At 39.5% G+C, this 26,342-nt stretch overlaps 1 non-coding gene across 1 annotated transcript; it reads left to right on the top strand.

Moving 5' to 3' along the window:
- Positions 1-6,977: 6,977 nt before the first annotated feature.
- Positions 6,978-7,049, top strand: TRNAC-GCA (transfer RNA cysteine (anticodon GCA)). Its single transcript has one exon. It is a non-coding gene; the product is annotated as a tRNA-Cys (tRNA).
- The last annotated feature ends 19,293 nt before the right edge of the window (positions 7,050-26,342 follow it).

Below are 26,342 nucleotides of genomic sequence, written 5' to 3'. Positions count from 1 at the left end.
ACAATGTTTTCATGGTGCTGGTTGGTCACTTATTTTTGAAGATTTTGTTAAGGATTACATTGTGGAGGGTTTTCAACAAGTGGTTATGCATAATAAGTTGGTCTTGGTATACTAAGGCTCTATGGGATCTTGTTTGGATCTTGTTTAGGATATTATTTGAATCTTGGTGTCTCCTTTTTGTGTTTCATCATGGTGAAGATTCCAGTGTTTCGAGGGACCCAAGGGGAAGACCTGGAGTCTTAGCTTCGGGATTTTGTTCGAGGATGCCGGCTTTCTGGATAGTCCATGAAGGATCGAGTAGAGATTTTTCCTGATTTTCTTGAAGGTGTAGCCTTGAGTTGGCATGAGGCCTTGCCGGACTCTACCAAGGAGTGTCAAAGAAGAAAAAGAAGAAAAGTGCCGTTTCCATTGTTCAAAAGGTAGATATAGATGTTGGTGGATAATGTATCTCTAGTTTGATGTGATCATTGATGGTCAAGCGAATTCTAATGTATACATTGATGGAGGTGCATTGATTAATGTCATGAGTTAGAAGACCATGATAGATGCTGATTTAAAATACTCTAGCACTACCTCTCCTTATCGCATCAAATTGGTTAACAACACTAGGGTAAAGACCTTGGGAGTTGTGAAGAATCTAAAAGTGGATGTATGTGGAATTTCTATGCCGACTACTTTTCAGGTGATCCCTACCAAGCCAGATGCACGTGCCTATTCATTGTTTTGGGAAGGCCCTGGCTATGCAAGATGAAGGCTATTCAAAAGTGGGATATTGGAGAATTAAGTTTAATAAATCCAAGTGATGTCATTGAAGTGTTGAAGGACCCTAGACAAAAAGGGCTACGTGAACAAGTTGCTAGAGAGGTAATGAAGGACTTCAAGGGCCTCGTGCATGCAAAGGAGGTGCTTGGAGCTTGTGATGCAATTGGTGTAAGTCGTGAAGCTTACAGGTCAAGAATGATAAGAAGGTGCACTACAACATCAAAAGCGGAAAAAAGAAAGTTGTCAACAAGGAGGAGTCTTCAACATCAGAGAGTTCAAGCTCTGACTTAACTGATGAAGAAGAAGAGACAGGGTGTAGCTCCGAGGAGACTAGCTCAGAGGGTGGGGTGGAAGGAGTGGCCTTTGGTCTTTATCTTGGTGCTGATCGGGGTGAGTTAGGAGGGAACAAGGTGGTGGTACAAGAAGATCCTGTAGAGACACTTCATGTGGAGGATGTGGAGCACACTGAATGACACCAACGCAATGAAGAGCTTCTTGGTGATTCTCTATCAGGTAGTGAGAATCTCTAGTACTTGGATATGTTAGATGATTTTCCATATCTCTTTGCAACAAGCTATTCACAGGTTCAACCAGTCTCTCTTATGGAGCACAAGATTGAGTTGAAGCCAGAAAGCAAGCCAGTTGTGTAACACTTAAGGTGATTGGGGTTGATCCAAGCTAAGGCACTTAAGGTGATTGGGGTTGATCCAAGCTGAGGCACTAAAGAAAGAGGTAACACAACTACTTGAGGCAGGATTCATCTTTCCTGTTGACGATTCAGAATGGATATCTCTTGTAGTTGTCACACCAAAGAAAGGAAATAAGTGACGGGTTTGTGTGGACTTTTGTCCTTTGAATGCATGCACTAAGAGGAATCATTATCCTTTGCCATTCCAAGATGAAATACTAGACCAAGTAGTAGGGCATGAGATGTATTCTATATGTGATGGGTATTCTGGGCACTTTCAAATTCGCATTCGGGAGGAAGATCAAAAGAAAACATCATTTGTCACACCTTGGGGAGTTTTTGCTTACAGAGTGATGCCTTTTAGGTTGACCAATGCACCAGCTGCATTTCAAAGATTCATGAGTCAAGTGCTTGAGCCTTACTTGGGAAAGTACATAAGGGTGTTTTTGGATGACTTTGCATTTATTCTCATTGCATAGATCACATGGAAAAGTTAAAGATGGCCTTAGCTAGGATTGATGAAGCAAAAGGGTGTCTAAATCCTAGCAAGTGTCATTTGTCTTGCAAATGGATCCCGACAAGGTTCAAGCAATCATGGCATTGCCAAGTCCTGAGAGTGTCATTGGTGTTCACACAATTCTAGGAAAGAGAAAGTATTATCAACACTTTTGTGATGATTTTACATAGATAGTGCATCCCATGAACTTGTTGACAAGAAAAGGAGTTTCTTTCCAATGGGGTGTGGAGCAATAGGAATTTTTTCAACAACTTAAGGAGGCCATGAGTAAGGGCCCAATATTGAAGCCCCTTAATTGGTCTCAAGACTTTTATGTAAATCCAAGTGTATCTTTGCATTCAGTTGGTGCTGTATTGCTACAAATAGGAGAGGCAGGTAGAATGCAACCCGTCTATTATGCCAACCGACAAATTACAGAGATGGAAACAAGGTATGAAGAAATGGAGCAACAAGCTCTCTCTTTGGTGTTTTTAGTCAGAAAGTTTCGCTCCTATTTATTACCTCAACCATTTTTCTTCCTTACCTCTCAGTCTATATTAGCATATCTAGTTCGCAAGCCTAATACTGGGGGAAGATTTGCAAAATGGTTGTCAGAGCTTCAAGAGTTCTCTTTCTCTTTTGTGAGTGAAAATACCACTAGGTCCACTATGGCAGATTTGCTCACAGGATGGGAGGATCTAAGAGAAGAAAATAAATATAAGGAGGACATTAATGATGAAAGGGAGACACCACCAACAGCTTTTGTCTTGTATTTTGATGGGGCTTTTAGTCCTTCATGCCAACAAGGAGCCGGGGGGATGGTCTTGATGAGTTCTGAAGGTGAAGAAGTATGGGCTAGAGGACAAGAGCTTCCAAGTATCACAACTAACAATGCAGCTGAGTATAATGCTTTGATTCTTGGTTTGAAGGGTTGTCTTCAAAGTCAAGTTAAAGAATTGAAAGTAAGAGGAGATTCTCAGCTTATTATAAAGCAAATGCAAGGGCATTACAAGACATGAAGTCCTCATTTGAAGGAGCTTAACCAAAAGGCTATGGCACTATGTAGTCAGTTTGATTTTTGCAAGTTTGTTCATATAAACAGAAAAGAAAATCAAAGGGCAGATGAGTTAGCTACTCAAGCCATTATAGTACAAGACCGGGGGGTGGTTTCTTTGGTAGACACTAGATGGCCAGAACTACAAGATGTTCATCAATATGTGAAAGAAGGCATGTTTCCTCGAGGGTTAACTCCATAATAGAAGTAGAGATTGGTAAGCAAGGCTTGTCCCTATACTATTGTTGATGACATCCTTTATAAATTGGGAAAAGATAGGGTGCTCCGTCGGGTGGTCCATCCCATGGAGACTAGGAGAATCCTAGAAATGTGTCATGAATGCTCAGGTCATTTTGCTTCAGCAAGCACAACTAGGAGAATTCTAAATGTAGGTTACTTTTGGCCACGCCTCCATAAACACCAATGAATATCGCCTTAAATTATTCTATGCTCGACCACCTTGAGGGCCAGCAGACCCTCTCTATCACTAGAGAGGATCTGCTGGGGGGCAAAAGATGTGATGCCAAAAATTGATATTTTTTATTTGGCATTGGTATTGTTTTTCTCTATGTTTGATAAGAGTTTGAGTATCAAGTGATAGCCTAGCGGCTCTCACTTATTTTTATTTTCTAAGATATTGAATGGGGTTGAGAGGATGAGTGGAATGGATCATTGTAAATACCATGTGTATGAATGATAAATACCTTGGTATGGGGTGAGAGTTATTTGTGTATTGGATATTATGGGGTTTTAAAAAAATAGGAAGAGTGAGTCATATAAAGAGGTGGGCTCATGTCCATGTGTTCCGATAATATAAGAGAGATCACATGCCAAGCATGTGAAAGGCATGTGGAGGAGTGTGGAGTCAAGAGGAATCCTTTTAGAATTCCTATGTGGAATAAGGAGGATGTGGACATATGGAAAAGAGAGGGTCCCTATGGACTCCATGTGGGGAGACTCTTGACTTTCTCAATATTTGAAGAGTCATGAGCATTTTTTTTATGGGACACATGGCAAGAGGAGCAAAAAAGGACATGGATGGTGATGACATACGGGCTTATGTGATTGATGGGGAAAGGAATCTACAGGCAGCAGCAATTGTACATGGGTGAAGGAGGGTGACAAAATCTCTATAAAAGAAGCCCTCCTCTCCCTTGTTCATCATCTCTTCCACCATTAGGCCTCATGTTGCTGTAGCTCTAGTCTCTTCAAGCGTCTTCCATGAGCCTTCTCTCCCTCTTGTAGATATTCTCTTATGTAGACTCTTGAGTCCATCTCTCTCTAGTTCATTCTCTCTCTATGAGTAGTCTTGGAGATTCCGCTCCCTCTTGTACGTATGAAACCTCTTCTTCTCCCTTGTATTTGTAGTATTTTGAGTTGCATTGGAGTGGAGTCTCACTCTATTGACAATGAAGATCACTTTGTATTCCCTGTCTTGAGTCTCTCTTTCCTTTTCTTTCTTTCAAAGCCTTAAAAGTTCTTTCTATTCGGCTGCTCATTGCACACACATGGTCCATCCATTTCTCGAGCCACCAAGGGAGTTACTTACCCTCTTCTAGGCGAAATATATGAGTAGTGGATCGTTGATGAAGGTGGAGTCTTGAGGGAGCATCCTGCTCAGGCGAAATTAGGATGGGTGGAGGGTAATTTTTATGACAGTTTGACCCCCTATTAGTGTTTTGTTCATAACTATCCGCTCGGTAGTCCGATTTTGATGAAACTTATATCAACGTGAAGCTCTCTTCAAGACGCATTTCTGCATGTGATTAGACCTTGAATCAGATACTATAATAAAAAATTATGAGTCTCTGTGTTTGACAGTCTGTTTTCATGATAGTTTTTACCCCCGTCTAGTAAACTGCCCATAACTTTTTGACCGCTCCTTTGTTTCTTACGAAATATATATCAGCGCGAAGCTCATGTACTGGCGCATCTCTATGTATTTGAATCTTTGATACCATGTCTCTATTGAAAGTTATAGGCCTCTGTGTCTAATGACAGTTTGTAAAGTGTTTTGAGCTAATTGTAAAGGTATCTATGAAGGAGGTGTAATGTTTTCTCGAAACCTACCCATCCGACCCAATTAGTCCCTTCAAACTCCTCAATATATATCAGTTCATGTCATGTTCAGCTGCCAGATCTTCTTTCAACAACGTATTGCTCTTCTCTTTGGTGCAGATCGGCTTGCTGAGATTATGGCCTCTGCTGATCCTTTCCTTCTCCCTATGCTTGAGTACAACATCAATTGGGATGTTAGCATCTTCATTCTCATCTAAGGGAGGAAAGTATGGTGTGGTATCTTGGCATAAAAGCTTCTTTTTAATGTCCCTTTCTCAATGATAAATATCTTTGTCACTCAGTTCAAAAGCAATAGGAAGTGAAGAGGTGCGTAAAGTTTATTACCCCAACTTCATGTCATGGTACCATGACTCTCAGCCCACTTTTGAAGAGAAAAGTGGGATCGCTCATGTTCCACACATTCTTCATGTTGTGAAATCTCTCGAGAGGTCTTGTTGATTTATTGGTCGAAAACGATCCACAAATAACACCAAGAATAAGTGAGCTGATGTGATGCGATCCTGCGAAGCAAGGAGCGGTTGAAGTTCTGCATACCCTCCCGCACTTGATAGGTGGATCCGTTGCCTGAATGCCAATATCTTGGAGTAGCTTGTTCTCCGCTGATTCACTCCTCAAGAAGAAAAGATTTGGTGCATCCGTTCCATTGTCCACGAAACACAATAACCTACCGTAGGTTATGTTGTCCCCAAAGCTTGCAGCAAAAGCCAGTCCCAGCCCAACAAGGGGACTATACTTTGCTTCCTCTCTTTGAAATAAATACTTGACATTGTTATCTAAGCAGGAAGACACTATGCTTCCTCTCTTTGAAATAAATATTTGACATTGTTATCTAAGCAGGAAGACACTATCTTAATCAAATCAGCCTCGCAGATTTCCTGGGAAGCCCCCACCATGCCTTTGTAGAGAAGATCATCTTCAAAGATGGCTCGAAGAACGTTCGGATCGAAGGCGTCAAACAAATCGGCGACCTGCGCTCACAAATCGAAATAAGCCTATTGTTTTCTACAAAACAAATAGACCATTGCGTGTGCAGAAATACCTGTTTGAATTGCACTTCTTTGTTTTTCACTGGCATCAGCTTGATTTGATTTGGTTCCGTCTCCTTCGCGTGGATTGCAATAGTGAAAACTTCACTGCAGATGCAGCGCACAATGAACGACGCTTCCTGGGAGAAAATTCATCATCAGTTGTTCTCTTGGCCGCTGTAGCCATTGCTAGCAAATCAACTCACAGTCTGCTGCACATCAGAATGCAATCGAAGCAGAAACGATTCAAACCTAAGAACTCCTCGAGAGAGACAAGCATCGAATTCGAAGAATGCAATCGAAGAGAGACGAAAGGTACGAATTAGACAAGCATCGCATCGAATTCGATGAAAAAGCACAAACCCCACCCCATGTAAACAACTCACCATCTTTAGATCCCTGCTCTTCTCGCACCCGTAAACCCGCACTCCGACGGACTTCCACCATGCTCGACGTATCGCGCGTGCAGAAAGAATTGGTGAAGGTCGTATCGCGCGTGCAGAAAGAATTGGTGAAGGTCGAACAGGATAAGAAATTATCCGGGGTGAGCGATGATCTAGCCTACATGAAAAGCATCATCGAGGGACCGGTTACAAGGGTGGAGTAAGTGATAGTTTGAAGACTCGTAAGCTTTTGACGTTTCAGCTACTCGCGTGAGATAATGGGATGAGGACCATCAGGCAAATATGCGTGTCAAAGCATAAGTACAAAATGACGCATTGAAAGTGTTGGAATTAAAAAAACGAGAGACCAAGATTGAGTATACCCACAGAGCGGTTACACTTAGCCGTTTCGATTTCCGTCGGCCAGAACAGAGCTTGCGTAAGGAATATTTTGCGTAATACATGTTTTGTGATAACATAACCATATCCCGGGTGTATAGCTCAGTGGTAGAGCAATCGGCTGCAGTCCGATAGGTCACCGGTTCGACCCCGGTTGCGCCCTTTTCTCTGCCTTAGTGGGCTTATCTCTTATGTCGAGATAAATTCGGCAAATTTTTATAGTCGGCTTTTTTGGGGCCGAAGAAAAGAAATTTGAATTTAAGAAAGAGAAAAATACAAGAAAGCAAAAGGTATAGCCAATACATTCCAAGTTGGACTCGTTGGTTCGGTTCAGCTCCTAGTAGATTTTGAAGTGGCCAAATATGTTGAGCAACGGTTGCTTTGGAGAATGCTCTAGAGTCGGAGTTGCAAGTCATTAAAGTTGCCACAATCACCCAGCAACATTTGCTTCCGCTTCATAGGGAAAAAAATATGAACAGTTGCTAGCCACCCAACAATGAAGCTCCATAATAAATGGAAGTGAACCCTCGGGATACATCTTTCCATTTAGAAATCCTATCTTTGGTAGAGAGCTAGCAAGTTAATACCCTCTTTAGGAAGAAAATCAATTTTTTAAAAAGAATGTGCCTTCTAGTAATTTCATAAGGATAGCCTTATTAAAAGGGTTTTGATAGGACACTTGTAGGAGAGGAGGACTAAGAGCCTAGAATTGACCACCCAACCATGCCTTTACATAGCTATCTAGGCTTTCCTTGGACACCTTTTGCCATTTCACTTGACCCTACCTTACTTGGCAAATCACCCATTGTTTATGTGTGTGGTCACGCATGTGCTCTATGTGTATGGTCACAACTCCATGCGTCCTCTAGCCCAGGTATGCCAGCTCCCATGTTGAGCCTCGAACAATGGAACACCCCTGTTGAATACTTTATGGTTGTGCTTCGTAAGCTCGATCCTTTTTTACCATTCTTTCTAAGTTTGATCCTTTACGTGCCCATTATTGATCTTAGCTCTCACTATGTTTCCAAAATTACTATTGTCCTAACGTTGCTCCCCCCTTTAAGAAAGTCTTTGTCCTCGAAAACGGTAATCAAGAATCTGCTTTTTAAAGATTCGAATCTTCTAATACTTGAGTAGACTTTAGCAGTTCCCTGCAAGAATGATTTGGGCTACATAACTTTGAAACAGACTCTTGCGCTTGGAGAACTTTAATGATTTTCCTCATCTCTTCAAGATCTTTAAGAAAATCCTTGACTTTTCAAGCTATCTCTCCCTTGATTCCAATGACCATGAGGACTATTTGTGGGAAACTATATGTCCAATTGCTACACTAGTAGTAAATACCAACTTGAGCAAGTACTTGTTGGCTTTACTTTCATTTATTCATGCTTATCACATGTTTTTACAAATTGGATTAACCTGATCAGGTTGACTATCACTCCATTAAGAATCAATGGCATGAATATTTTGGGGTTATCCTCAACATCTTGGTCAACATGGCTCATAGTCTTGTTGAATTACAACATCCCACAATGGTTGGCAGGACACCTCATGATTGCCTTGCTTGTATTAGGGAAGTGCAAGGCAAAGAATATGGATGCATACATGGCACCATTGATAGAGGAGCTCCATACCCTATGGAAAGTGGTATGTATCTTTAATAGTTGTAGAACTTTGAAGCATAGTGGTGACATTTTGATAAAGGGATTTTTGATGTGGGGACCATTCATTACTTTCTAGAATATGGGGGAGTGCTTTGGTACATGCTTGTAGACTTGGCATGGAATTAAGTGTACATGCTTTGTGTTGTGATCTGCAAGTATTCAAATTTTTGGTAGACATCATCACACCTTTTATAGCTAGAGTTAGGCACATCCATCGTCTCCTTCTTCCAAACCCTCTGATTTTCATCATAGAATACCTCAACCTTTCCACATCCCTTGATAACAACATGGTTTCATTAAAGAAAGGGATATTTTTTAGAATATCCTCAATGTTTCTTTAGCCTTGGATTATGATGCTGCCATAATGGTGTATTCTTATGGGATTTGATTTTGATAAGCTTATGACGAGTTAGGTGGGATTATATCATGGTGGTGGGGACGAGCATTTTCCGAGCGAAATCTTCCGAGCGTCTGAGCGAAGGAAAAAAAAAGCTTCCAACTATGCAAAAATATGACAAAAATGGATCAGAAGAAAACATAGTTTCACTTAGAAATATGAAAAGTATTATAGGAATGCCTATTTTATACACGAATATTTATGTGAATCTTTGGGAATGGTGAGAACATAATGGGATGGCTTTTGAAGAAACCCACATGTAGAGTAGACTTCTCTATGAAAATTCCCTTATGATCCTTCTTACAACTTTTTACTTAATAGGGGGTGACATTGAAAAACCTCTCACCCTATCTTCATGAAAGGGTTTCTCTAAAGAAAACTCATTGAAGCAAGCCATCAAGGTAGTTTCGCCAGCGAAACCCCTTTGAACAAGGTCTTTCAAGGTAGTTTCGCTGGCGAAACTACCTTGGACAGCGCTTTTAAAAGTGACATAACTTTCACATCCAATGTCCAAATATAGTCATTCAGCCACTCAAATTGATCGAAAAACCCCATTTGAGCACATCTATGGGGTTATCTTTTGGAAAACCTTGCATATATAGTATTAAATATTACATGTATTTTATGAGAGTGATATATAAGCCCAAGTTAATACTTATTTACAGTAATTTAAACTTCTGTAGAAACATGTCCATAAATATATTGTTATTAATACTATAAAAACACTTGAAAGATATTGCCATATGATATAAATGTGCTTAATAAGTAATTATTTATGTATAATATTATTATGTTGAGAGTGATTATGAGGGAAGTTTCTTAAATGAATTATTTTTCAATACTTTTTTAAGGTAATAACAAGGGTACAAAGGGATGTCTATGAATAAGAAGATTTATGTTATGTAAAAATGAATGAGTGACTAGTTTGTATATTTTTATGATAAAGGGATCTAGTTCTAATGAAAATAAAAGTGTAAAAACCATGTTTCCTAAAGAAATACTATTTTTAAAATCTCTTGAAAAACACGCTCGTATAAACTTGCTCATAGGTTTTTGCTCGTAAAATTGACACATCCCATGGTGGTGTTGGAGAGGTTGAGATTTGAGTTAGGTTTTGGCAAGATGGTGGGGGCTTTAGGTGAAAATGCATCGGTTGTCTTATGCCTAAATGGGGGTGCACTGGGCCGATTTGAGTTGCATGGATCTGTGAGACATGGCTATCCTTTAGCACCTTTATTGTTTGCATTATGCACAATGCCTCTTACTCAATAGATTAAGAAATGTGTTGTAGATGGGAGCATTTAGGGTGTAGTGTTGCTATCGAAAAATCAAGTATGCCTGCAATTATTTGTTGATGATATGGTGGCTCTTTCTATAGAATGTAAAGAGAGTGTAGAAAATCTTCGTGTGGCTTTCGAAAGATTTCGTGGCAATGATCACACCCAAGTCAGATAGCAAAGTCTTTAGGATAACCACCACATATCCGACTCCAACCCCCGGCTAATTGATCACAACCTTATTTTACGAACATTCCATATAGCCAGGAGTACCGTAGCACCAACATATGGCCAACAAGTAGAAAGTGCTCAAAAGAAGGCCTGTTGTGTCACCCAAGCATGCCGACTTCCATTTAGACCTCAACAAAAACCGAGCCATCAAACCAACCATCTTGATGCACTTGGCCACGTTGCACCAAACCCTCTGTGCATTTATGTCACCGACTTGTGAGCTGCAGATGCAGTTGGTACACCGCCCATGAATAATAGCTGGATGATAGCTATCCTTATGTACTCTAGTTCGTGGCTCAGTTAGTATGCCACCTTAGTTAGCTGAGTAGGGTCTGAGACCCACATATAGGGTTCTTCTATTTCTTTGTACTAGAGTTCTTTTGGCTTTCACAACTAACAAGAGGAAAACTGTTTTCAGCCTATACCTTTGTGTGTATTCCCCCATTGTGTATGTGAGAAAGCTTTACAAAGGGGGTAGCAAGGATTGGTTTTCAACCACCTCTCAATCTTACCTCTTAGAGGTAACCACATATGAAGAACTTCAACAAAAAAAAGCTAGCTTTCCTAACTTGGTACCCTCTCCAAAATGTCTATGATCCACACCTTCTACCACTTTGGAGAGCGCCAAAGATTCCACTTATCATTAAGCTTGCAAACAAATACCAGTCCTTCATTAGATTCCTATACACCACCCTTGCAATAGGTAGTGATCCTCTTGAGACCACTCTTCCCTAAGTTCCACTCATTGATCTGCCAACTAGTGAAAGGAATGCAATTTGTAGGCCACTCATCAAGAACGTTATTTAGTGCCTCCAAAACAGTCACATTAAACTAGTCTTTCACAAACATCGTCAACCGCCAACATGCCCACTTTACATCTCATAGTTGCAACAAGGAGTAATACTCTTCTTTTGAATATTTCTAGCATAGTGAAGATCCAATCCACATAAAGAGTTTGCCATTCAAAGTGGCAGCCCAACTCCACCATTAATTCTTGTTCACACTTACATCCCCCTGAAGATCTACCCTTCCTTTCCACAACCTCTAGCCACAAGCTTTCTAGGCCTCAACTAGCCTAACAACAAGGTCAAAGACCATTAAGTGGCAACCATGAGAAAAGGTGAGCATACCATGACATGTTCCTCCATGCACCTATAGCTTTCCCCTTCCCATGCTCAATGATCTCAAGATTCTATGAAGTTTCTAGCAATATATGTCATTGGCTAAGCCTGGGTCACTCGTTATTGCAAATTTCTTAGCCGAACTGCATACAAATACACATGCCTAATGACCTTTTTATGCATGTAGGTCTTGAACAAAAAGGTGGGTACTATGCTTTCCCTATTTGTGGTGATTGTTTGGAGGCATCTCACTCCAAACATTTGAAGAAAACCATTATGCTCGATACCTCCCATGTGACCATCCTATGTGTGAAGGGATCATTGTCCCTAAATGACCTTTCTCAAAGGAATGTGATTGGCTTCAAGCTTGGAGAGAGAATGGAGAGCATCCTCCACCTAGTAAGAAGAGGCTATCGATCTTTGATGAGCTTCCTTATTTTGGTCAGTTACCAATCAATCATCTCTTGGATCCCATGCATATCTTCAAAAATGTGGGGGCTTCTATTTGGGCACATTTCATTGGTGAAAAAGGCACATGGAGAGAATGAGAGGACTTAAGGGAAATGGATAGGATGTCAGAGTTGTGGCCCCCCTCCTGTGGTGGTAGAGTTCTTCTCCCAAAATCACCATGAATCTTTTCCAAGAGAGAGGAGGCAAGGGTCAACAAGGATACTGCCTCTTTTTCAACATCGATGGGACACATGCATTGCTTTAAAGGAGAGTTTACAAATGATTATAAGCTTAGTGGCCTCAAGTACCCTAATTGGCATAGGTTCTTATTGGCATTCTACATGTTTCAAATTGATATTAATTCATTGCTATAACTAGGATTGCAATGCATTGCTATAACTTCTTTGTTGCTTGGATAGTTTAGGCCCCCAACTATGATGAAAGAATGTTTATTAGAAAATGTTGGAAAAGCTATCTACATGATCAATGGCATTGTCAGGTATGCTTAATAGCACATTACCTTATATACATTCTATTTAATTTTGAATGAGTAGCAAATTTTGAGCCTTATCTTGGCATGTGAAATAGATGGATCTCTCAAAAAGATATCTCCTCACTGAGCATCGATAAGGCTAGACTGGACCCCATCAAAGTTGTACACTTTCTTGAGACGCACTTTCCCTCAACCATTATCACAACTCAGATGCACTAACTTGTACACATAGTATAGGACTAGGTCTCCATTGTAAGAACCCTTCATAGTTGTTGGATGTTTTCTTTCCAACAACTTATGAAAACATTGAAGGGATTTGTAAGCAAAAAATGAAGTCCCAAGGGAAGCATGGTAGGAGGCTAGCTTGTGTTAGAGTCATTGGTGTATATCATTGAGTTTCTTGCATCCAAGTATCTTGATATGCCACTCCATCGACATAATAAGGATGATGATTGTATCCTAGCTGAGATTTCTCAAGGAAAAGGGATTCAAAGAAAGATAACTCAAGAGTTGAGGGATAAAATTATCAAGTTTTGTATCCTTAATAGCACTGGTATGCAAAAGTGGATTCAAAGGTATGAAGAGACCAAAATAGAAAGATTGTGTGTGAGGTGGAGATTTAGAGCAAGGAACACAAGCATATCCACAGGGCCTTACTCTTCTTCCCAAAGACATGGCACATGCATGGCTATAGTAAGTTGTTGATCAAGTTGAAGATAACAGAGACATAGTAACCAAGTGAGCGTGGGAGGTTGCTCAAGGATGTGATCTACATGTAAGTTTCTTACTTTTTGATTTGATTAATTTAATCATGGCTTTCACAATTACTATAAAATGCATCTTTATTTTTCTAATGATTTGTCTTTGTGGTGCAAAAAGTATAGTGCATTATAGTCATATGGATGACATTTTTGTGTGGAATCCATCGAGAGACACATTTGATTGTGGATTCATGGCTAACTTTACATAAGATAGTAGCTGAGCAAGCACATCTGATACCGATCTTATTTCCTCATAGTTAGATTATTGTGGGACCGTATGCAATATCTTAGAATTTGGAATCAAAAATTTTAGTATTTTAATTCTTAATGTAAAATGGTTTAGAAGTACCTACAATAGTCCCAATGCTACCACCAAGAAAGACGGTATGACTCCACCAAACTATGGACCAATGAAAGTGATACTTTTGTTCTTCTTGAGCAATGTGAATAGGTATGTATTAATGAATTAAGATAATGCCTTTGTTTTAAAACAATTGTAACATGCTTATACTTAAGCATAAAGTAATATAATTAATGTGGTCTTTCATCGGGATCTTTCGAATCCAAGATGGTGGCATGTGATCCAAGTTGCTCCTCAAAGTAAATCAACTCTTGAAGATGGGTATGTGGTTACAAAGATGCTAATGGATCCAATTGATGCTGATGGATCTAGGGAAAAAGAAAAAGATCATGATATGGGAGAAGAACGTGGAAATAACAGTATTGCAATAGAAGAAGGTGGTGATCACAACATGGGGGAAGAATACGGGGATCGTGAATTACCTAATATTATTAAATAGGGTGAAGAGGATTAAGTCTTAGGTAGTATAGACCCTAATGGTATATGTGAGTTGGGAAGAGAACTAGAGATAGAATTATTTGGCATGATGGACTTGGCTAAAGAGGCAACGTTTGGCATAAATGCTACTAATTGATTTTTGACATATCAAAAGGTATCCAAGGAAAGCCTAAAGGGCTATGTAGAGACGTGGTTGGGAGGTCAAATCCAAGCTCTCAATCCTCCTCTCTAAGAGGTTTCCTATCATTGGTACAAAAGCTCTTCGATCTTGCTTCTACACTATTGATCTCCTACTATCCTCTTTCATCACCATGGGAGAGATTTTACTTGTTGATTACAACAAGGCTTGTGAAGGGAAAGCAAGTTTTGAGGGGGATATTAGTGCTCATGTCCCACTGATCATCTATTTCTATTTGTAGTTTAATTTTTATTAATTCTTATAGAGGTAATATTTTTTAATATAAGTCTTAGATTTAGGCCACACAACGAAGTCCTCTACAACTTTCATTCATATGTCAAGTCAAAAGGCAACATATAGTAAGAGATATCTATAACACAACACTAGTATAGGTATTTAAAAATAAAATTGCATTCCAAAGTTTCCCTATTTTTAGCCGATTGTGACCCTACTCATGCTTTTGTAGTTCATATCCCACTTTAAGAGAGTTTTTCTAGCCAAGGTCCCTCCTATTTTCTCATTGGCTACCTTACTAGAGGCCAGTTATAACACATTGCCTATCTTGGAAAGGTCGCCTATCTATAGGGAGTCTCCTTTTAGCTTGTAGCTATCTTCTCTTACATTGCCTACTTGAGAAGAGGTTGTATCTAGCAATTTGTCCCTATTTCTTCCATCCCCAAATTGTGTACACTTTCCATAGGCCATCATTTAGTTTGTAGAGCCTTATTCTTTCTCCAGATAAATGATTTTCTACTTTCTTTAGCAAGTGGCAAAAGCTGCAAAGTCTTCATCAGATTTTCGAGTACACGCATGCTTTAGAGGCTAGTTTATCCCTTGGGGGCAAGGCTTAGAAATAGTCGATGATTAAAACATGCCATACTAAATGGTCAGGGTTTGAATCACTCTTTAAAAATGATTACTCCCTGAAAACGAGATGGAAAGAAATTGGGATGGTTGGGATCAGTGTAAGATGTGTGATGTTCCCCATTGACCCAATACATCACCAATCATATGAGGAGCTCATCCTCAAGTTAACAATGATGGATGATTCCACAAGCTACACGGATTTATCTATTGGCTAGAACTTAATCACAAGAATTAAGTAAATTAGAACAAGGCAAAGGTGTTGAACGAGGTAATCAAATTTGCCTAGATTTTTTTATGACATAGTTTGTTAGAAAGAGTGCATTTATTCCATGGAAGCCATTTGGTATGACAAAAGGTTCTACATTCTAGGGCCCCATGAAGCACTAAGGACCTCAATAAGAAACCTAGGGAATCGATGCATTTCTTGTAATCGAAAATTTTGAGAAACCCAAAAAAAAAAATTTGTGTTTAATTGTTTGGCTCAAGGAGACAATAAATCTCACTATCCTCAGTTGAACAAAGGAAAGGTCTAGCATAGACTAGCACAAACTAGTAAAGGAAAAGTATAGCACAGTCTAGTAAAGGAAAGGGTCCAGAAGAAAGGAAAAGAAAAGCAGGCTTGGTTCCTATTATTCACAAATGTTCGACAATTGAGGAAAAACATCATTTCTTTTGTTTTATATGGCATTATGACCCTATGGATTTGGATATTAATATGTCATGATGTATCCTAGTTTGGGGTTCTAGATTTATTCTTTACTACCTACCAGTTTTAATGTTTTTTGGCCATTACCCTTGATGTTTTCAATACAACTATGAAGCTTTAAGGTTATATTGATGTCTATAAACATGCAAGATTAAGTTGTAGTGTGATCACCATACAAGTTTGGTCTCTTATGTAGTATCAATTTCATGATGTAGTTTTGTGTATGTTTCTCATTTATTTGAGAGAAAGTTTACTTTTCATGTTATTCTTGTCTTCTTAGTTGTGTCTATCATATTTGCCTAATTCGATCATCTAATGTTTTCTTTTCATGTCATGCTTGTCTTCTTAGTTGTGTTTATCATGCTTGCCTACTTTGATCATCTAATAAGCATATATTTTAGCATTTATAAATCAAAATTTCCATAAACTTCTTTTGGGGATTCCCTTTCCTTCTTGCCATCCCTTTTTTTATACATGCCTCTATGTCTTTCTCTCTTTTCCTTTTTCATCTACTCTTTCCCCTCTCTTGTTTCCTCTTTCCTCTCCTCTTTCCTCTCTCTATTTCTTCTTTCCTCTTTCCTCTTTCCCCTGTCCTCTTCCCTCTTCCCCCTCTCCTTTTTCCTCTTTCCCCTCTCCTATTCCACTCTCTTGCATGCCCTTCCTACTTTCCCCTCTCCTCTTTCCCTTTCCTACATCCCCTCCCTTTTCTCTCTATCCTCTTTCCCCTCTTCCCTTTTCCCTCTTTCAACAACCCCTCTTTCCCTATATGCTTGCCCTTCCCTCTTTGCCCTCTCCTCTTTCTCTTTTGGGCATGCCCTCCCTTCCATACTTTTTCCCCTCCATACTCTTTTCCCCTCTATATGCATTCAACGAAGCATGAGCAAAGAACTGAACGATATGGTAGCAAATTCCAAAAGAAGATTTTCCTTGTATGTAAAGTAATCGCAGCCATATCTGGTTGTAATCACAATACATATTGGTTCTTTTAGGACTAAAATGCAGCTTTTAACATTAATATTTACAAGTCACCTGCATGAGGTACCTCATGCAAATGGTATTGTTAGTTCAAGTTTGTTTATAGTGTGAAGAGAGTGGGAGAGAAGGAAGGAGTCTCACTTGTAGCTTTCTCACATACACAATGGGGGAATATACACAAAGGTGGAGGCTGAAAACAATTTTTCTCTTCTTAGTTGTGAAAGCCAAAAGAACTCTAAGTACAAAAGACTAGGTGAACCCTATATGTGGGTCTCAAACCAAACTCAGCTAACTAAGGTGGCATACTAATTGAGCCACTAAGTAGAGTACATAAAGATAGCTGTCATCTAGCTATTATTCATGGGCAGTGTACCAACCACATCTGCAGCTAACAAGTCGGTGACATAAATGCACAACGGTCACCCTGGCATATCTCACAAGTGGAGCTCGATATCTCAACACTCCCCCTCGAGCTCAATCCCAATTCCTACACACCAAGTAGGTCTCTGAACTTGTGTAGCTTCTCTGTGCCCAATGCCTTCATGAATATGTCAGCTACCTAATCCTCTATTCTGACATAAACTAGATCAATAAAACCTACTAGAACCTTCTCTCGCATATAGTGATAATGCACCTCGATGTGCTTTGTTCTAGCATGATAGACTGGGTTATTTGCCAAGTGTATACTACTCATGTTGTCATAATAAATGGCAACTGGCCCCCATCTGTAGACTAATGCATATCATAAAGTAGCTTATGCAACCAAGCTGCCTCACATGCAGCCATTACTGCACCCCTGTACTCAGCCTCTATGCTTGACAAGGAAACTGTAGGCTGTTTCTTGCTGCTCCAAGTGACTGCAGCACTCCCAAAAGAGAACACATATCCACTGGTAGATCGTCTATCAGAAATACTACCAGCCCAATCAGCATCAGTGTATCCATGCAACTGTATCTGAACCCCAGTCTCATAAAATAGTCCATACTGCAATGTGGACTTCACATACGTCAGTATGCATCTAGTTGCATCCAAATGCGATTTCCTTGAAGCCTGCATAAACTGACTTACCAAACCAACATCATAGCTCAAATTTGGCCTGGTAATAGTCATATAAATCAAACTTCCTATCATGCGTATGTACATAGTAGGGTCTTCCATAAGCTCACTTGCATCTGCGCTTAGCTTCACATTCTGCTCCAAAGGAACTGAAATAGGCTTACAACTTGTCATTCCATATTTGGACATGTCCAATCCATACTACCTCTGTAAGAGCCATATCCCACTTGTGGATCTAATCACCTCAATGCCCAAGAAGTAACGTAGCTCTCCCAAATCCTTCATCTCAAACTTTTGTTTCAATAGCATTTTCACATGAAGGATATCTTCATCACTATCACCTATGATGATCAAATCATCAACATAAATGACAAGCAGCATAATGCCTTTCTCTGTTTTTCTCACATAAAGTGAAAAATCTACCTTGGAAATCTCAAAGCCAATAGTGACAAGATACTGTCCTATCTTGTCAGACCATGCTCTGGTTGCTTGGTGCTTCAAGCCATACAAGGCTTTCTTCAACGTGCAAACAAACTCAGGATGAATAACATGAACATAACCTGATGGCTACTCCATATAGACCTCTTCTTGCAAATCACCATGCAAGAAAGCATTCTTTACATACATCTGATGTAAAGACCATCCCTTTGATGTAGCCATAGCAATGACGACTCTTACGATTGCCATACTTGCAACTAGACTGAATGTTTCTTCATGATCAATGCCATATGTCTGTGCATACCCTTTGACAACTAATCTTGCCTTGTATCTGTTTACAGAACCATCTGCATTGTTCTTCACCTTATAAAACCACTTGTAGCCAATTGCATTCTTGTCTTTAGGCAAAGGCACCAATTTCCATGTAGCATTTACTTCCAAGGCATCCATTTCATCATCCATGGCTTTCTCCCGTTTTTCTTTTCCCATGGCTTGCTCAAAGAAGTGGGTTCTGGTTCATGTATCACTTTAACCATATAGGCATAGTGAATCACTATAAATCCATCATATTTCAGCCTATCCACAAGATACCTAGCTCCGGTAGACCTGTGCAAAATAGGCTCACTACTAGTTGCTCTCAATGCATCCCTTGTCTTCCTTACTCCAGGTGTAACAATAGAAGGAATGCCCAACTCATCATCAAGGCTCTGTTCTGAGCCACTGGATTCACCATCCACATAAGAGTGACCTGCATTCACATCAACCATGGGTTGATCTACTTTCTCTTTTCCTTTTCGTGATACTTGCATACCACTATCTGCATTGCCTTGAGGAGATCCTATTGATCTCAATCTGCCTATCCATGGCGAAGTATGTGAATCACTGCTAGAGGACACTACAGGTCCACTAATATTTTGAGATTGCTGTTGTGAATTCTGTGCATCTACGTCATCAATCACATTTACTAGTTTTTACCAGCTGCTCATCTCATCAAAAACAACATCATTGCTCACTGTAAACTTACGAGTAGAAGGGTTATAGCATCTATACCCTTTTTGCTGCAGAGAATAACCAATAAAGATGCACTTCTTAGCTTTTAGATCCAACTTGGACCTCAACTCATCTGGCACATGAACATAGGCAATGCAACCAAAAACTTTCAAATGAGAAATATTTGGTTTCCTACCAGTATACCTCTCCTCTGGCATCATGCCATGTATTGCTATAATGGGAGTCCTGTTCATTATGTAGACTACTGTAGCAACTGCTTCAGCCCAATAATAATCTGGCAGGTCTTTTTCGTTGAGCATGGCACGAGATACCTCTCCAATATGCCTGTTTTTCCTTTTTGCAAGTCCATTTTGCTGTGGGGTATGACTGCATGAATATTTCTGCTTTATGCCATGCTCCTGCAGGAAACTTGCAAACTCATTTGAGAGGTACTCTTCCCCTCCATCTTACCTTAGACATTTTATTTCCAGGCCTGTTTCTTTTTCAACCATAGCTTTAAAAGCTTTGAAATGCCCAAACACTTCACTTTTCTTTTTCATAAAATACACCCAAACTTTTGTACTGTAGTCATCAATAAAAGTGACAAAATAATGACACCCTCCAATAGATGCAACTTTAGTAGTCCACACATTAGAGTGGATTAATTTCAATGGCCTCTTACTCTCTTGAACATGTCTAGGAAATGGTTTCCTTGCCTGTTTTCCAAATTGACAGGCTTCACATACCTTATGCATTTTTGCAACCTTGAACTTAGGCAATCCTGCAATAATATTTTGGGCCTTCATAAATTTAAGTCGTACATTAACATGACCAATGCGTTTATGCCAGATATTAATATCTGCAACTACACCGGTCCCATGTGCAAACATTGCTGCACTCAATTCAGGCATGTCCACATCCAACGTAAACATCCTGCCCTTCTTCTTCCCTTTTGCTATCAAGCGACCTTTATTTTTCATATCCTCAACGAAGCATCCATGAGCATTAAATCTGACATGTAAGCCCTGCTCAACCATTTGACCAACAGAAACCAGGTTCTTGGTGATATTCGAGACATGAAATACATCAGACAGGTGTTTCTTTTTTCCATCCTGCATAGACAAAGGAATTTTACCAATCTGCACAATAGGATGTGCAGTATCATCACCAGTCTCCACAAATCCTGGTCTTTTCATTTTCCTTGCATCCTGCATCCACTCTGAATGACCTGTCATGTGGTTTGATGCACCTGAGTCAACATACCACACATCATTGCTTTCTTTTGCACTTGTCATAGAATTGGTCATGTGCTGCACCATAAACAGATGCTCATTTCTGTCATCACGTTGTCTACTAGAGGATGCATAATTGCCTTGCTGTAATTTTCTAGTCATGATGTCATTCTGCTTTTTATAGCAATCTTTAACCATATGATCCATTTACCACAGTAGTAGCATTCAACATTGTTGTTTGCATTTTGGCCTCATGACCTCTTTAGCTCCCCCTGCCTCTAAAGTTACCACGTCCTCCTCCATAGGAATGGTTTTCTTGAATTTGCTACATATTCTGATCTTCGCCATGGCCTCCAAATCGGCCTGCTCTACCTCTACCTCTACCTCTACCTCTTCCAGCATTTGAATAGAAGATAGCTTCTTTTGAAGTTCCTCCTGAAGAAGATGCACCACCATTTCTCTAATCTTTAGAAATTAGAAGAGCAATCAACTCCTCAAAATCAAGAAAATTCTCATGGATGGCAATGGATGTCCGGAATTGTGCATAATCCTTTCCTAGACCACAAAGAAACTAAATTATCATCTTCCACTGGCGACCCAATAGAAGCAAGTGCATCTACAATCTTCTTCACCTTCATGTGGTAGTCATTGATGCTCATATTTTCTCTCTGCACATTATGCAACTCTTGCTTGAGCTGCATTTTCCTAGCTTGTGTATTTGTGCTATACATTTTTGTCAAAGTATCCCACGCCTCCTTCGACATGCTTGCATCCTGAATATGCACAATCATAGAATCTGAAATACTAATAGACAGCCAGTACATAGTTTTTATGGCTCTCTCATGCCAGCCTTTAAATGCCTGCTGCAACTCTTGTTGATTGGGAACATTAGGAATAACTGGTTCTTGTTTTGCTCCAGTAATGAACTCCCAATAGCTTTTTCCCTTAAGGAAATTCATCATTCTAAACTTCCATGCTTGGAAGTTATTCTTGTCAAGCTTTTCAGTGACAATCTATGAAAGAGCATCAAAGGCCATTATAGAACACTGCAAAATATTATGTCACTGCAAAAAAACACAACTTCTGCCTCACAAGGGCGAATCTGCAAAACTTACAAAAGTGGTATTTGACCACACAATCACTTCCTAGTGATGATTATGCATCAACAGGAAATAAGAATGATTCTATCACTTCCAATATCTCTGTGCATAGGCATATGATGTAGTTTCTGTGACAACTTTTCATCGACCTATAAAATAGTGGTCACACAGCGAAAACAGGGCACTTTTTTGAGTGCCTACGAAAAACTTCTGCCACCAAAATGGGCCCCAAAATGACTTCGAATCAAAAAAATAATTTCACCGAGGGCTTCGCTCTTTCTTGTAGCATGTACTATCCTCTCGCTACACCACGAAGGGCATCCCAATTTGAGACACTGCACTCTTGCACTTTTCGACTGTACTACCTGTAGAGATTTGCTCCCAAACTCGAAAAAATAGGAAAGCAACACTGATCCTCTTACTAGCACACCGTGAACTTGGTTTGCTTTCATGAGCTCCTTACGACGAACCAATCTCTGATACCATGTGAAGAGAGTGGGAGAGAAGGAAGGAGTCTCACTTGCAGCATTCTCACATACACAATGGGGGAATATACACAAAGGTGGAGGCTGAAAATAGTTTTCCTCTTCTTAGTTGTGAAAGCCAAAAGAAGTACAAAAGACTAGGTGAACCCTATATGTGGGTCTCAAACCAAACTCAGCTAACTAAGGTGGCATACTAACTGAGCCACTAACTAGAGTACATAAAGATAGCTATCATCCAGATATTATTCATGGGCGGTGTACCAACCGCATCTGTAGCTAACAAGTCGGTGACATAAATGCACAACGGTCACCCTGGCATATCACGAGTGGAGCTCGATATCTCAACATATAGGACCAAAATGCGGTCTTATAAAATCCCTTTCGTAGTTAAGTGGTTAAAATGGCTCAAAATTTGTGCATAATTGCAAATGATTGCATATGCTCGGTTTGATTGTTCACATACACAACTAGTGCTCATAGCCGATTAGAAATGCACTTTTCTTCTTCATGATTATTGCAAAACGATATTGACATTTTAGAATCACTCAATATATCAAAGCATTCTCAATGGTTTGGAAATAAATAGCAAATAAGAACAACCATAGATGCATAGAATTTAGAATAGACAATCTATTAAAATGTTTGTATTGTATATCAAAATAGTCTAAGGCAGACTGCGTGTATACTAGATCTCTATCACAAACAAGAGAGAGTCCAAAAGGTGCACCTTTTAACAGTGACTTTTCATATCTCATTGGATATATTCTGGGATTAAATAACATTATTTGACTTTTCATTGTTATCACTTGCACATAGTGGATAGGAATTTTATTGAAAATTTGTGACCTTTTCTTGTGGATTATCCACTTGTGTTAAAACAATTAGCATCAAAACTTTCTCCCTTTGCTCCTCTTTACTTAGCACCTACTCTCTCTAGTTAATAGGACCATTCTGGGGTGTAAATAGAGAGGTTTAAGAACTTTGGATTTCTTTTTATGAGCCTAATGCTCCTCTTGGGTGAATTAGCCTGCTATTGTGTCACCTATTGTAATCGATAATTTCCTTGTACTTTCTCTATACTATTTCTCCATCATGATATAGCTAACATCTACCTTTGTAAAACCACACTTTTTAAAATCTGCAAGCATCTCTTGGTGTACTCATCTCTCAATGTTGTCCCCAAAGTCCTCGATTGCATTTTTAGATGAAAACAATAGACTTTGAATTGCTCTATTCACTGGCTCAACCATCATAGAGAACTTTTAAGACACTTTGAAGCTTACTATGAAGGCAATGTGCTACATCTCGTATCCATATGCCTAGCACTTCTCCCATGATTCATTCATGCAACACTCTTGCCCAGTTATCGGATTGCCCTTGCTTGATCAAATGTAGAAAAGTGAAATTGTCTTTACTCATATAGTAATATTTTATTAGAAATAAAATTTTCTCCAAGTACCAATAGCATTGAGCATGCCTCGCTTGCTATTGGTTTCCTACAATGCTTAATGACATAATATCATTTCTTATGGGTTGCGTTGCCAAATTCTTTAGCCATACCTCATTTGAGCATTTTTCCATGACTTTCGAGGGAAGCATAATCCAAAGTCAATCTAAAAACTTGAAAAATCAATTTGGGAGTGATGGCATCTCCTGTGTTAAAAATCCCTTACTAGCATGGAGCTATAAAAACTACTTTATAGCATGAAGATACACTACATACTTTGACCAATCTAGCTTATGATATTCATACAATCCAATTTCCTTTAGCAAGATCACATTCAATGGGATTTTGTCATCCAACTCATATTTTAAATCTTAGAAAACAATGAAATTTTTGGCGGCCAACCTTTTGGGAGATGGTTCTACCTATTCCACCACGTTCTCTTCTTTCTATGCAGCTTGAAGGTCTAACTATGAAGGCCATTTTGGGGTGCAAATGACACTTTCTGCTTCACCATGTTCACAAATGATGCTGTCATTTTTCTACAATCTACATACTGGATGTTGCATTGGCTATCACCTCCTCTTCAGTGCAATCCTCACATTCTTGATTGATAGGTGTTGAAGGTGATAGTTTGCAAAGTAAAAATAGCGGAGACGACATGCAAGATTTGTAATGATCCAACACTTCAAATGTGATGCAAACTGAATTGACTGATGTGATAGATCCACACGTGCGATGCATTAATCATGAAAATATTCCAAATTCCTGTGAGAGCTGTAAGCTAAAGATATATAGCAATTCTTGGATTCACACACATAAAAAGGAGGCATTGATCACAAGCTTGATGGAGGTTCTCACCGCCATAGGTGTTCAAGGGTTTAAGAAAGGTTTGTAGGGTTTAGGAGGATGATAAGGTTGAGAAATCTAACTAGGGGTGTAAGGTTGAGAGGGTTGTAGTAAACTCTTCCCCAAACTCATTGAGATTCAACATGTCCTACTCCAACTACTCTTGAGCTTGTTATAGTATCAGAGCTTCCTCATTAGTAGTCGTAACTTTTACTTAGATAGACAAAGTATCTTCAAGGTAAGCTGCTGCTACTACTGCTAAATGAAATACTACTCCTACTAAACTAGTTCACATAAGCTTCATGGGCATTGATGATAACATTGTTAAATTGCATATTATTCCTCAAGACCCATATAAACCAAAGTGCATGTGCCTTGACTAGTACCCACACTTCTTGCTTGACTATAAATACATCTCCTAATTATGTGGCCTTTTAGTTTATTGGTTCTCCTAATTTTATTTCTATTGTCTTCCAAAATTTCCTAGCATTAGGGCAAGATACAATCAAATCAAATATGCCTTCCTTATGGGCAAAGCATCTCTTTCACTTTCCATCCCCTTTGTCAACTTCTCTTCTCTGCTATTTGTCCACACAGTGTGGTGTAGAATCAACTAGTTGACATCTTCTTTGGTATTGGTCCACATAGCCTTCTACAAAATCAGCCAAAGAAGAGTTGACATCTTCTTTGGTATCCATTTTTCCTAGATTCGATTAAGTCTCCTCTTTAATTTGAATTTCCTATTTGCATTTTTCCATCTTATGTTAAGCTGCAAATTTCCTCAATGTCAAATTGTAGGAGTGGCAATTGGGAAGATGTGGGAAGCCCCTCCCCCTCCCCTCCCTAACTGAACTCTTTCATGTAAACAAATGTAGATCCTATTTCTAGTAAGTATTCCCAAACTCGACGTCAATCTTGCCCATAATAAGAGTTTTCTCTTGATTCTAATCTCTCTTCTTATTTCTTGCCAACTCTTCCACCTCGAACTCTCTTTTACCCAAACTATCTCTGTAACACTAGAATCCCTTTTTCAAAAGAAGGTTGGCTTTGATAATCATTGTCATTAAGGGTATTATCCTTGAAAATAGCTAAGACCCAAATAGATTCCATATTCATAAAAGCTCCTGTTCCAAATAATCTAACTTTTGAGGGCTTCATAAGAGTTTCACAATGAACTCCCTTTGGAAAAGCAAGGCTCAAGATTGTAGAGAGCCTAGGATAATTGTTTCAGCTAAGGGACTTTATAGGTTTCACTTGAGAGAAACTCTTAAGCAAGATCTATGCTCATCCATCTTGGGGGTGAGAAATACTCTCGCCATCCATGTGGTTGAGAGCTTTTGGGTAGACTACTAAATGTCCACAAGCCCAACACCTCCTTCTTCCTTGGGTCTAGTGCAAGATGACCACATTCTTCTTCTGGTGCTATCACCCCCCCAAATAAAGGACCTACATATTCTAGTAAACTTTTCCAAACCAAAATTTGGAAGGTCACCAACATAAAAGATAGCATATTACAACAATTACATACAATGGTTTAGAACCATCCTTATCCTAGCTAGATTTGCTTGAAATTCTCTCCACTTTTCTACCTTTCCCTTGAATTTGTCAAGAAAACATGCCCATGATAGAATCCACAAAGGAAGTGCTCAATGTAGGAGAAACTCCACAATGAGGGAAGAAGAGAGAAATGATGAACCTCACACTAGGAGCAAATCCAATAGAGATGAGATTAGCTATTTTTAGATATGCTCAATGCCCCACCCTCCTCGTAACCCACCAATGGTCCAAGGTGCTCAAGTTGTTAGGCCCCCATATGAGGAGAAGCCATGTGTGATCTCGGGACACTGGATGGATCCTGACTTGGATCCTGACTTGCATGTTAGATGAGGTCTATCAATAATGAGACCGTTGATGGTAGAAAGGTGATTGTGTGGGAGCCCCTT

This window comes from Dipteris shenzhenensis, chromosome 24, assembly GCF_047967505.1.
Source record: "Dipteris shenzhenensis isolate YYH24624 ecotype China chromosome 24, Dip_SZ_1.0, whole genome shotgun sequence".
Taxonomy (NCBI): domain Eukaryota; kingdom Viridiplantae; phylum Streptophyta; class Polypodiopsida; order Gleicheniales; family Dipteridaceae; genus Dipteris; species Dipteris shenzhenensis.
The sequence above is the reverse complement of the archived record's forward strand: the minus strand, read 5'-3'. Positions and strand labels throughout refer to the sequence as shown.